Here is a 14,409-nt window from a genome sequence, read left to right as displayed (position 1 = left end):
TTAGCATTTTTAGTTTATGACGAAGATAGCATTACTGCCTTAAGTAAATGATTAGACATTAGTGCTCCTGAAAAGTCAGTTGATAATTTTCTTATATTTACAACCCGCAACACGCAGTAGAGGCCAGGTTCGATCCCCGGCTAAATAGATAACATAATTGTATATTCAGATATTTATTCTAAGTTTAGTATTTTTCTTTGCGTATTTATTGCTAGTTTCAGTATTTTTCTTTGTGAGAGTTCATGGTATATAAATATAAAATAAAACTTTGCGGGATCATGAATGTAGAAAACAAATCTGACTATGCTAAAACTAAATAAATACTAAAATTATAAAATATAAATTTATAATACGAGTATAAACGGAGAGAAATCGCTAATCGCTTACTGTCTGACACTGGAACAAGATAGTACAGTACCATGCTGCAAAAATGTATTTATACCGGAGTCTGGTGTGGGGTGATCTGCTTTGTGTAATTTCAACCTAGTTATAAAACACTTTGCTTAACTAAACAAAAGAATGAAATAAACTTGGATTTTTTCAACTTTAAAAACGGGTAGAATGTATATAGATTCAAAGTTTAAATACAAAATATATTATTATATTAATAAAATTCATAATATAATATATATATTCTACAAAGATCCGCGTGAAAAAACGGTCACCATACCAGTCTAGTACGCACTGGGTTTCGGGTTTTATCCTCGGCCAAGCTGATAACTAAATGATGAATTTAGATCAGAATTCTATTCTAGATCTAGATAGTTTTTCACTGCTCTTTATGTGTTCATGGTACCCACGACACAGATTTCAGTGTGGCCTCTGTGTGTTGAAAGCATCAAAGCGTAATTCTTGTTAGAAATAGATAGGTCATATTTAAGTTGAATATATCACGAAGAGTCTAGAGTTTATTTGAAGTGACATGTGTTTCCGCAAGACAAACGACATAATTATATATTTATATTTTTGTTTAATGAGCGTTTGAGCGTACTGTATCCTTACCATGAGTTTTTACGTTTTGACAAACATGACTGTTTTAAATCTGCGCCCCAAGCGGATTGTATCAGAACTATAGTGTCAGTAACGTAACATTAAATGTCTAAATTGACAAAATGGCGCTTTATGTTTGTCTCTCTTTTTACGAAATGTGAGGCAGACAAAAAGACTTGAGCACTTACTTATTGTTACGTTTACTCAGTCTACTAAAGCAAACGGAACAGAATAATGGTTTGAGTAAACGTAACGTAAAATTGTGGGATGTATTTTGAAAACTCATGCTAAGGGTACCACTTTTCGAGTGTTCGTGAAAATTGAATATCACCACATTTTCCTTAACGACGTGGAAAACTGTAACAAAACAGTATCGGGAAATTTTTTATGACTTTTCGCATTCAGAGAATTCGCTAGGACATATAAAAATGACAAGAAACGAGAGCGGTCGTGATAAACAACTTTTTATGTGATTCACAGGTTCTTTCACGGAAAATAATTTAAACGCGTGAAAAGTTACCCATTGAAAGGTGTCTCATCGTAGGAATTCTGGGGAAATGTGACGCTGAATCATGCGGCGAAGATCATTAAAGTTTATTAGCACGATGGACACACGCTCTACATGTGTTGCGTGATGAATAAATATTTTGAATATTTTTCCTCAATCTACCAAATTCTACTGACGTTTCAAAAACTGCCAAGATTCCTTTATTTGTTTCGCCAAAAAATGTAATAGTGACCTAGTGGATCGGATCTTATCAGATTAAAAATTGGTTTCTTTTTATCTGACTGTGAGAATGGGCTTAAATTGGGTCAAAATCTATATTTTTCGCTAAATCGGTTTCAATGATTTAGTATCACATTAATATAAAGTCCAAAAGAACAAGGAAATCCACCTACATCTTTTGAAGTTCTATTAACATTTATTAACACTCTATGTTAATTTAATTTTAAACCGTTTAAACGCCTAAAGAGGTGCGGAGGTGTAATTTTGACAGATGTCAATTAATTTTGGCGGCAAAAGCGACGGACGTACATTGCGACGCGCGAGATGAAAGAGTACTTAAAAATTGAGCCGTCCAAATACGTTTTGTTTTGAGCACTTGTAAATTAAAGTCTTTTGTGTAAGATTATCTATCGCATTGGATACGATTCAAAGAACAGCCCCACTTACAAATCAAGCCAGTCTCGAACTGGTGCGCCTATTTAGAGAATTCCTAGAAAAATAAATCTTTACGGCCACATTATTTAGGAGTGTGCACCGAGCCACCGACCGCGTGTTTGCAAACTTGTCTTACAAAAATGTTCCCGCTGATTTATAGAATTATGTGCTAGCGGATTCCAACATTAATTATATTTACCTAAACGATATACATTCCGATAAAAATATGATTTAAACGAATGCTCTTAGTGTTCATATTTAAATTTATGACCAATACAATTTTTTACACCCTATTTAAAAATCGAGTTCAGAAAAATACCGTGTTATTTTATAGTAGACCACAAAGCTTTGTATAAACTAATATAATTGTTTATTAATATAGACTTCAATTTAAGATGGAAAATCAATCCCTTGTTTACCCCTAAGAAGTACCTAACTTAGACTACTTACCTAACTTGTCTGTTTTATGTTACATAAAAAACTGTATCAATCAACATTTACATTTACATTACATACAAAAAAAATCAAAATAATACAAATTGATAGGTAGGCGCAAGAATCACTTGGTATCATCCATATCCGAGTAACTTTTTATTTTCTGGGATATGAAGGTATGAAAACTTTAAAGCCCTTTGAGATTTGACAGCGGCGGAATCAATGCCACATCTATGTTTGTCTTACAAAGGCAATTTTAAGTATTTTTGTATTCTGACAAAGTTATATAAATTAGACATTTAAACAAGACAATCCAACTTAGTCCTCAGAGATTGCAACACATCTGCGGCCGATTTTAGATGCAATTTCAATCCTATTCCAGATTGATCACGGAGGTCCGTAGGCGGTATTGACCGCTTACTATCAAGTGGACTATGCTTGTTTCCTACTTAAATTCTTAGAAAGGCAGATTATGTAATCGGATCCTGTGAAAGTACGGCAGTAGACGCTCTCAGGCAGGAATAGAGTTTTGACGTCTGACATTTAGCAACCGCAAATAGGATATGAGGATCGTCTTCTTATTGCGAATTTACAGTAGGATTTAAATTATAACAGAGCCGTATTTAAGCGATTCGATAAATCAAATACTTATTTCCAAAATAATCGATAGTTTGATTAGAACTTCCATTTGAATGATCTTATAGAATGGCACAAAATCTTTAAGAATTATATGTTTGTAACATATCATTTAACTTATTTATCATACACAAATTTTCAAGCAGGGAAGAAAGGTCTCTACGAAATGATACCGAATTTCTTAGTAATAGGTTATGACCACAGACATATGGTATGACCATATCGCTACTGTATGTGCTCAAGTTAAACGATGTGATATAAAAACTGCATAAGTTTCTATCAAACGCTCATCCAACGGCACCCCGATCACATCTATTTGTGCCTAATGACACAGTGCGTCACTATTGTGAATAAGGGACTGTGATAAGGCAGATTCTCATTTGGAATGCAATTGTGATGCATAAGTAAACATTTGCGATTTTTTTGGCATTTCCGCTTTATCTATTGAACCGCTATAATACTAAAAATAAATAAATGAATGAATGGCGGCATGGAACCCTCCATGTGAGAGTTTGGACTTGGACTTGGCTTATTAGGTATTATGGGATTATTATAGTCTGTAGGTGAAAACAGTCACTTAACGTTAGACAGCTCGCTCGTTTACTACTCCTATTACATGAAAAAATACGGCAATTAATCACTCATATTACTGTACATGATGCATCTGGGAAGAGTTGCAGCAAATTGGGTCGACTCCAAACTAATTATAAGCTCGTAAATCCATCCGTGTGAGCGGCCCTTCGGCTGTACGCATTAATTTCACGTGAACACGAGGATCTGCTGACGCCTGCGACAGATTGCCAAGGAACAGAGCAACCGATGAATAATTGACTTGTTAAAAGATGCAATTAAAAAAACAGAAATTTGATAAGCTTCTCAAGTTTTTTTTAGTTAAAAGGTCAGAAATCAATTGGATCATATCGCGAACTGAATATGTATTTTTTGTTTTAGTTAATTAATTTAAGTTTTTATACTCCGTCAGCATTTAAATTTTATCAGAAAATAATTCAGTTTATTATTTTACTTCAATGTTTTAAGTTGCTAATTTGGTCACACAATCCGAGTCTGATATGCAGAAAACATTTTTCAGAAGGAAACGCCGTGTGAAAAAAAGAGAGAAGACAAAGCTGAAAAAAGTGGTCTGGAAGTAATTTAATAGAATGGATCCCGAAAGAATCTTACAACGGTTTTTTTTCAAGACAACTTCGAAATTTGCCGTAACCGACGTCATAAAGAAAGCTTTGTCCGTACGCGTAACGTATGAAATTGGGGTGTATTTTTTACAAAAAGTCAAATTATTTACTTCACTTAGCTTTAACACTTTCAGCGCATCCCCGTTTCCGGCACATGTGACCCAATAATGAAGCCAGAAGCGAGGTCATCTCGATTTTTACCAAAAACACTAAATTTGGTCCTTCGTGTCCCGATCAGATATTTTGGGGCAAGACGTAAATATTTTTACGCGACAGATGCTGAAATACGCGACGTGTTGAAAAAACATTCTGTACGCATCTTTCTTAATTTGTTTATGGATTTATCGCACGTCCTAAATATTTATTATAATTACTCGTATTATGGTAATATATTTTCACCCATATATTTCCCATTTTTCATAGTGTTTTGCGAAATGGATAAAGCTATCTATAAAATTATCTTTTGTAGTCATATCGATATATTTTTATATTGTAAAAACAGCAAAGTTCTCCTCATCTTTGAATATAAATTATACTCTACAGGTCTCTGACTCTACACGTGTAATATACAAGTGAAATAGTTGCCAACGGGTTTATTGTTATTCCTATGTTCAAATTTTTTTTCCTTCACGGTTCTTATCAGCTTTCTCAGTCTAGATTTTAATCCTTTTGTAATTTTCAAATGCATTTCTTTTTCTCTGATGATAATTCAGATAGAAAAGAGACTATAAGTCAGTGTTAATGTGCTATTAAATATCTCCTCTAATATAAATGTTAGAGATGGATTTGACATAGGCTTGCGTAACCTGTCGCCAATTATACAGGCATGATATATAGCGTCTACTTTGTATCTTGGCACTGAGTGCTAGTAACAATGGCCGATTGCGATATAAGTATTAATTTCAACAAAAAAAAAAACCGACGAAGTCTGACAACTACGTCCGCAGTCATTCGTAAATTTTGTAAAGAAAGGAGGATTTCTGCAATTTAAATGGTAGAACACCATTCACACTTCTATTAAATGAATAAAGAACGCTTTTTAATTAATTGCCACGCTAGAACAGACACTGTGTCAACTTTGCAATGAAAAGACATTGAATAGAAATAAGACAATAAACAATTAGATGTCTACTTGAAGGTGGTAAACTCTTTATGATTTGACTCCGGCGGCACCACCGCCACACCTATTTCTACATCAAAACATCAGTGTTAAGCGCTGCTGTGTTCTGGTTTGAAGGGTGTGGTAAGGGAGACGTACTTTTCCGAGGCGTTCCAGCTTAGTCCTCAGAGGTAGCAGCGCATCTGTGGTCGATCTCAGGAATATCTAATCTTATCTGGGGTTGATTACAGATGTCTATGGGCGGCATTAGCCACTTAAAATCAAGTGAACTGCATGCTCGTCTGCTACTCCTATATTATAAAAAAAATCTACTCGTCTTATCCAAGTAGGTTTTACCAGTGTGCGGCGCGCTTTACTCTATTCCACGTTAACGTAATGTGTAGGTCTGAAAATTTAAACCGATAATTCTTGTCAGCTATTTTAAATATAACCAAGAAAAATAATATTAAAATATTAGATTCGCAGACAAAGTAAACGGAAAGGTCAGTAAGTTACAAAATCATAGTATTTTCAGCTCCGTCCGTTATTAGTTAACTAGTTCAGGGCCGGCACAGCTGTAATAATACGCGATTTTCGTGGAAACACCACTAAATGTAACCCAAATAATGTATTGTGGAAAACACTGCTAAACGTTATTGACGTAAATTTATACAGGCACTGACAACAAGCTACGATGTTTGTTTTGACTTATGTAAAATTATTTTAAGGGAATACGCCGTGGTTCGTTTGCGGCGGCACCATCCACCGACCTATACGTAGCAGTATCAGTAAGAGAGAGTTAGTAAATTAGTCATACGGTGGTGAAAATAGTGTGGTTCAACTGTGGAGGTAAGAGGGGCCAGTATTTAGGATCTATTTGAAGCGTGAAGCAATTCTGTATGTATTATGACTGGAGGGGTTAGAAGCTGGCTGTCTTACATAAATGATTGTCGTTCTAATGATGAATGTCGCTCTAAATGGCGAGACTTTGCAATCTGTCAATGAAACTGTTTTCTTGGGGATAACCATTGATTCTAAGCTCCAGTGGGGTCCCCACATCTCTGCTTTGTCCAGCAGACTTAGTACTGCAGCTTTTGCAGTAAGAAGAATTAGACAGTTAAGACATCCCCACTACCAGGCATATCTATATCAGTTACTTTCACAGCATTATGTCTTATGGCATTCTACTGTGGGGTAGAGCTGCTGACATCAACTCTATATTTATTATTCAAAAAGAGTAATAAAGTCAATATATAGTCTGCGGCGTGGTGAGTCCCTGAGAGAACTGGTTCCCACTATTAACATATTGACGGTACATAGTCAATACATCTATGAAAATATTATGTATGTAATATTTTCATAGATGTATTGTATATATATAATTGTATAAAACACACTGTATACACATATGTTTGAAAAAAAAAGTAACCACCATAACTTTAATACTAGAAATAGAAATAAATTAGCAATTCCTAAACAAAGATTATGTAAGGTGGCTAGATCTTTCATGGGTAACTGTTAGCTACTACAATAAAATACCCCACCCACATTTTGAATCACACAGAAAAAAAGTTCAAACATGTCTTTAAAGACATGTTTGAACTTTTTTTCAAACTTGGTTTAACCAACGCTATGTAAAAAGCGTACTATAAACAAAGTGATTATTTGACTGACGAAACGGTGTGGTCTGAAGTAGCTCCAGCTCCACATGTACCATTAGGAACGATTCAGGTATCTACTTTTTATCAATCCTTTAAAGATGCTTCCTTATTTGGGGTTTTCTTTATATTAATTTGTGATAAGTAGGTGTTTTTACTATAATCAGTCTATTTATATGCCTAATATGTTCTAAAAGCAAAGGTCGTTCAAAAGAAAAGAGTTGATCATAGGTAACATATTTAAATCATAATAACTGTAGTGATTTTATATTCTCAATAGCTCCGACAGGAAAAACAATACTGTTACTAGCTTATGCTTGCTACTAGTAAGCAACACATTCAATTCCAGTAATTTCAGAATGTACGAGTATCACATTCCGGTTGTATCAATAATGAAAATCTGTAAATTCTCCGTACCGTAGCTATAATTTACGTTGAAGTGAAAACAAATGCAATGCAGGGCTGTTTTATAAACGGATCGAAAGAGCAACAATCACGTATTTGTGGTAACAGTCAGCTCCATTATTAGGAAAAGTATCAAATACCAATATTAGTTTTAGCGAACGAGCCAGTTGATGGTAAGTGGCCACGGCCGCCTAATCAGCTTCCAACCACATAAGATCTACCTGAGATTCAGGCAAAACTTTATCGTTACCCCTGAGGACCAGCGCCCGAGAAGGTTTTAATAATCGATATATCCAATTTATGCCTATCAAAGACAGAAATTTGAGATCTTACTGGTTTCATTTAAATGTCTCTATGAAATAATAATGGGCGTAAATTGAAACGCCTCGAATAATTATGCCTTACTACACATTTCAAACCAGAACACAGTAATGATATAGATCAGAAAAGAGTTGGTAGTGGTGCTTGTGGAGTTGAATGTGAAGTATGTTATTGCACATCTTCACGTGATACGCGCAACTGATATTACGGAAGTTGAACTACACATCATTGTGGTTGCACAACAACATTAACTACTCGTATGTAGTTGCACTACACCACCACAACAGCAGTTAAATGGTACAGAAGTACGCAAAAATCTATGTTATGAGCATATTTAAGAGCAGAACATACTCGTAAGTAAAAGTTTACAAAAAGTCGGAGAGAAGCATCGCCGTAAACATTAACCTGTTACGTTACACTCAACTAAAGATAAGAGGTAGGTAATAAGTACGAATCGGAAATAGCTGGTGAGGAATGCGGTATTTCTGTAAATAGAACTGTGTGTCAGTATTTATTAGAACCCACCATCACATGGACTATGTGATGGGAGATAAACTTCGGGTCCTAGAGTAAACTCAGCCTGTGGTACCTAATATTAGAAATATTTTTAAAAATTTTGAAACTTTAAATTTATTTTATTTAGGTACGTATGTTACATTTCATTTATTTATTTTTTAATCAAAACTGATTCTTCAGTCTTCTACCTTTGTCTTGTAGCCTGCCTTGTTTTGTAGGGACTAATAAGACAATAGTATGAGACAATATAATATGTAAGTAAATGTACATGTAAGTAAATACATTTTTAAATTGGTCATTTATTCAATAACTTCCTATTCAAATTTTAAGTAACTTTAAATTAAATTCTAGATCATTGATGAGCATACGTTTCATGTTATAAAAGATCAAAGGTCATAGCCAGAACAAGTAGATCAGTAGAATATGTACGATTTTGTGAACATTATGGAAAACTTTCATAGACATAGAATACCTCCTACACACCCTCCTACACTATGGTACGGAGAATTTACAGATTTACATTATTGATACAACCAGAAAGTGATACTCTATACATTCTGAAATTACTGGAATTGATCTAGACTGTTTCAGCGTCAGTATTTATTTCTCCTATCTAATGATTGCACATCAAGGATCAATGCTACAGTTGTTTCTTTTTATTTTGGTTACAACTATTCTCATTCTAAGGTGCCAATGACCTGTTTATAACCCGCTTTATAAGATAAACAACCAAAATCAATTTTATAAGACTTTCTTCTCTAATACTAAGTAATAATCTTTAGATTTTACAAGGCTTTATTTGGTACTTCTCAGTTATAATCTTCTTATTTCTAATTTCTACTTCTAACCAAGGCGCTTCTTTCTTTCGTCGGCTTCTCCATAAACGAAACATACCGAAGCAGTTGTTAATGATTAATGTTTTAAATAATGCACTATACAATATATTTTAAATAATGTATTTCGATAGATTACTCTTTATCTATGTATTGATGTTGAATGACAAGCTTTATATAGTTACGTATATTCATGACTCCTATAAATCAGTGGTTTAGTTTCGGGATAACGTAGGCGGCCGAATTTAATACCATCGGGTTATTACAGCTCTTAATTTAATGGTGCATGATAAACGAAACGTAATTTCAAATTTATTGGAAGCATTTAGGGCAGTGTTCCGTTTGATATACGTTTACATGTAAAACTACTTTTATAACTAGTACCAACATGTTCTCCGGCAGACGACCTCATAACACTGTTTTACATCCTATTTAATACAAAACAATAAAATAAATAAATTATATTAACGCGTTTATATGTAAAGTTTTATTATTCTCAACTTTATTAGTCGGTACGATCGTAAAATCGAACAAGAACGCAAGCAGTGTCGCGATATGTGTGGAAGAGTAAAATAAATTCGGAAGAATATATTCAGGACATTCAGTACATGTCGTTTGGGTATTTGCGGTTGTAAAAATAAGGAAAAAAGAATATTCGTGGAATTCAGTGTAAATATCCTGAAATGGCAGTAATTTGGCCAGGTTCGGATATGGAAGCTCTATGTTGCATTTTCTGCCTTATAATACGTGGAATTTCTTCCAATTTTCGGACGCAACCTCTTTAAAATTTGAAAACTAATAATTGAAAATCTCCACTACCGCAGCATACATCATACATTTGGCGAATGTTTGAAAACGAAGGAGTTAATTATGCAGCCATTCGTCAAACGGGTCGACGTATCGTCAAAATATTGTGGTCCACCTGCTTCGGGAAACGTACGGAACTTCACACCATAGTTCCCGGCAATACGAACCGAAACGGCGTGTACATTGCAAAACCATTTGTTTTATTCGTGTCGAACTGTACGCTTCGACGGAAATAGATGATGAGAAAATAGAATTGTCGGGAGAGTGCGTACTAATATTTATTGCAGTAAAATTGAAAATTAGACGAGCTTACCTGTAAGCGAAGTCTGATTATAATTTTATGAATGGTGATCTGAAATATAATTGAGAATTACAATGTAGTATCCTTCTTCCCACTCGTCGGCATCGCGATTGTTTAGCCTTTAAAAACAAAAAAAAGTTTAAAGACCACTGACACTGCGTATGACAGTGACAGCTCCGGATTCCTCACTTAATTTAGAGTCTATCATTTCCAACTTAGTCTCCTTGATAATATGCATGCTGTCTATATCTAGGAGACTCTTGTTCTTATTGTTGCAGTATGGGTTTTGATTTTGGGAGGGTGGGTAATTATATTTCAGATCACCATTCATAAAATTATAATCAGACTTCGCTTACAGGTAAGCTCGTCTAATTTTCAATTTTATTTCATGGTGATCTGAAATATAATTGAGAATTACAATGTAGATGTTTAGAGACAACTGCAACAATGGGACATGTAATTAAATTAAAGATTTATTACCATACATATATATTATTATATGGATTTAATTACATTGCTGAATATTTATTCGTTCTGCATCATATGGATGAGATGTTGTGAAATCCATAGTGCTTAGTGAGATTTATTCTCAATAATAAGAAAAATATATATATAAAAATACAATATGAAAATATCATATTAATAAGAAATTTTTCTCTTAATTAGGTATAATTATAAAATATATATAATTATTAGGATTGCTAACTGAATATTTACTCTTACTGTATAATATGGATGAAATGTTCTGAAACACATAGTACTAAGTGAGATTCCCTCTGAATTAGATGAAATAATATTCAGTGCAATAATAATGCAATATTTTTCTCTAAATATATTATTACTAAAATTGGCCAACAATAATAATAATAGTAATATTGTAATTTAGTCAGTATTAATGATTATTCAATTCAAGCTTTTGCACCTTGCAAAAAATAAATACATACAAGGTCGAAAATATGTTTTCTACCCTCCATAGTATGTCATAATTATGTGTAGAATGAATTACTTGGTCAATTTTATTGACACAAATAATACTATTTCCTTTGCTATATAGCAATATATGTATAAATATGTTTCATATGTGATGTGCATTATATAATAATGTACTTTTATATAATACTATACTTATATGTACCAGTAGGTACATTGTATGTATTCCAATATTATTAAAATAGGAAGCCATCCCATGTTGAATATTATGTATATAAATATAAATTATGATTGGGTATTTGATTTGATCTTGGGAGGATATATGCCCCATGTGAGATAAATTTATATTTTATGTTGTAGGTATACCCGGTATAATATTGGGTGTTATACCTACTTTGTTTCATTATATTAGTGTGCATGTTCAAGAGGGACATGATCATTCTTAGATCAATGAAACATTTTAGTTTTATATGACTTCCTGTTTTTGTAGGTATGTATCGGATTTGCAAAAGTTATACTTTTTGCTGTACCATGCTTATGCATGCCCTCTGTAAAGTTACATATCTATATGGTTGGTTGGAAAGCTTATGATGCGTTTCCTTTTGAAATCCAATCTGACTTTCGATCTAACATCTTTTCCTAAAAATGTGTGTAACTATCAGTTATGTGTATGTATAAGTTGATATCGGTTTTCATAACAGTATTTATGTATATGATTATTTCAAACCCCATTCATGACTAGACCAGAAAAGCTTATCTTTACCTCAAAAGTATTTATGCTGAGCATTCCCAGGATTAATTCAGTTTTAATAAGTCAAATATTTTATAACTTCCATGGGGTTCTGACTTACTTAGCCTGTAATGATTACTAACACAACTGGTTCTAGTTACAGCTGACAGTGATAAATTATAAAGTTATTTTACCCACAAGTTAAGTTAAGTTACCCACATTTTTCTCCATCTTAATTCTTTAAGAAAAAGAAAAGTAGATAAATCTTCTATATATAATAATTATAATAATAATTTATATATATAATATAGTTTTCTTTGTTCCAGGCAAGATGTCTGCCATGTGTGTCCTATATAGTAATGTTAGAGTCCTATATAGTAACGTTCATCGCACATACCCCTAAGGAATTCCTATTAATTCTAGGGATGCTAGATTTACATTTGAAAATTGATTGGACATGCAGCTTACTTTCTTTGTTGTTTTATGTTTTATAAGAGCATCTAGGTATACACACTAGGCATAAAAGACCCAAAGAAGATATCATATTAATGGCTGGCCAATCACATGATATAATAATATTGTTATTAATTTTATATCATTAATGTGTCACATATTTCCATGGTGGACATTATTTACCCTTAGCCTAAGCTTCATTATGAAATGATAACAATTTCAGTTTTAGTGTAACTAACATAGACATTATGAAGGCTTAAGTGCAATAGCAATTCTCATATTATGCTTGTCTTTATTCCAGGATTAATGGGCTGCTGTGTTATTTGTTGACCTGATGACTGGTGTATAAATGTATGATATATGTTTCTATATAAACCCGGTGTTGCTGAAGGAAATGTTTAAGCAACAATATAAATAATATATTATTATTTGATTGCTTTTTGTAATGTTGGGAGTACCAGGCTTCTGTTGTAGAACATTACATAGGTACTACCAATCTTTAGTAAGTTTTTTCATGATGATCAACCTCATATTTTAAGCAGTTATGTACAGTAAAAGTGAAAAATATGTGCAGATATTTAATAATTAACCGTATGTTTGTGGACTGAACTTCCAAACCTTTAATTATTACTGTATTTATTCCTATTGAGTCACTGAAAGATAAGTGTAACGAAATCCAAAATGTTAATTTTGTATAAATTCTCACATTTGTACATAAAGTTCACTCTTGACATTCACATATTTGCATTTATGTCACATATGCCACATAAATAAGTAATACTAAACAAGGTTTTTGAATTATTTACAAGTATGGGCATTTATTATTTAGCACATTTGTAATGTTATGGTATTGCAGGTATTGTTATAGTACCTGGCCTTAGAATAAATCATAAAGGTATTTGTGTCCAAAGACAACTCCAGACTTCTGGATTGATTATCACTGTAAACCAGTGTATTAAATAGATAATTTAAAAACTTCAATTCAAGTTACATCTATATATAATAGAGTTATATATATTATGTAAGCTCAATGACTTTAAGTAGGTACTCTGTACCAGTAGTTAAGTGGTGCATTATAGTTCTGATTGTACTCCTTGATACAAATCTCCTTAGAGTTATACCTTAATAATACGAGTATTTCCTGAAATCCGCAATATCTTGAAATACACCTAATCTGGATGTTAGGATATTCATATACCTAGCCCACAAGATATCAAATCAAACATATAGCTGGTAACTGATTAAATTTTATTATACATAATTTATATATATGTGAGTAAGAGGTACTACAATATAACCCATGTAATATTGTTTACTTTGAGCCATGTATAGGTACCTGTTATTTGCTTATAAAACAGCTGAAATTGAGTAGGAACTATAGAGTATCCATAACAAATCAATGAACTCTGCTCAATTGTGTTGAGGTATTAACACAGAATGCTACTATCAAAGCTAGGACTTCAGACGCTGGTTCCAATATATGAGAAACTTATAGTATTCTTTCTTCATGTGACTAAAAATATATTGGACAGATATGTGTCAGTATCAATAAGCCGGAGTCTTGTTTGCTTAATCATTGTCCTCCTGAGGTGGTTCTTTTGAGAGAGCATGCCTTCTGTTCTATTTCAGGTTAACATGAAACAGTTGTCATGTATATACACCAGTGTGTATGTGATAATGTGAGGAGCACATCTATTATCATTTGAGATCGAGCATTGGATTAACTAGTATACAAAGATAATTTTGTCATCAATGTTGTAAGATTTTTATCTTGACGCCATATATTAGATTTTAATATCATATAACACAATTGATTTGTGTGGAACGAGCAATCTCAACCAATTTCAAATTGGCAACGGGGTGCTGCATAAAACATTTATGTCACAAATGTCTATTTTAGACATTGTTTTCTGATAAGATAGTTAGTCTTCTATCATTTG

The sequence above is a fragment of the Epargyreus clarus genome, unplaced genomic scaffold (genome assembly GCF_041222505.1).
Source record: "Epargyreus clarus isolate Ecla_fem2 unplaced genomic scaffold, WU_Ecla_fem_2.2 ptg000003l, whole genome shotgun sequence".
In the NCBI taxonomy this organism is placed as follows: Eukaryota; Metazoa; Arthropoda; class Insecta; order Lepidoptera; family Hesperiidae; genus Epargyreus; species Epargyreus clarus.
Note: the sequence above shows the minus strand (reverse complement) of the source record.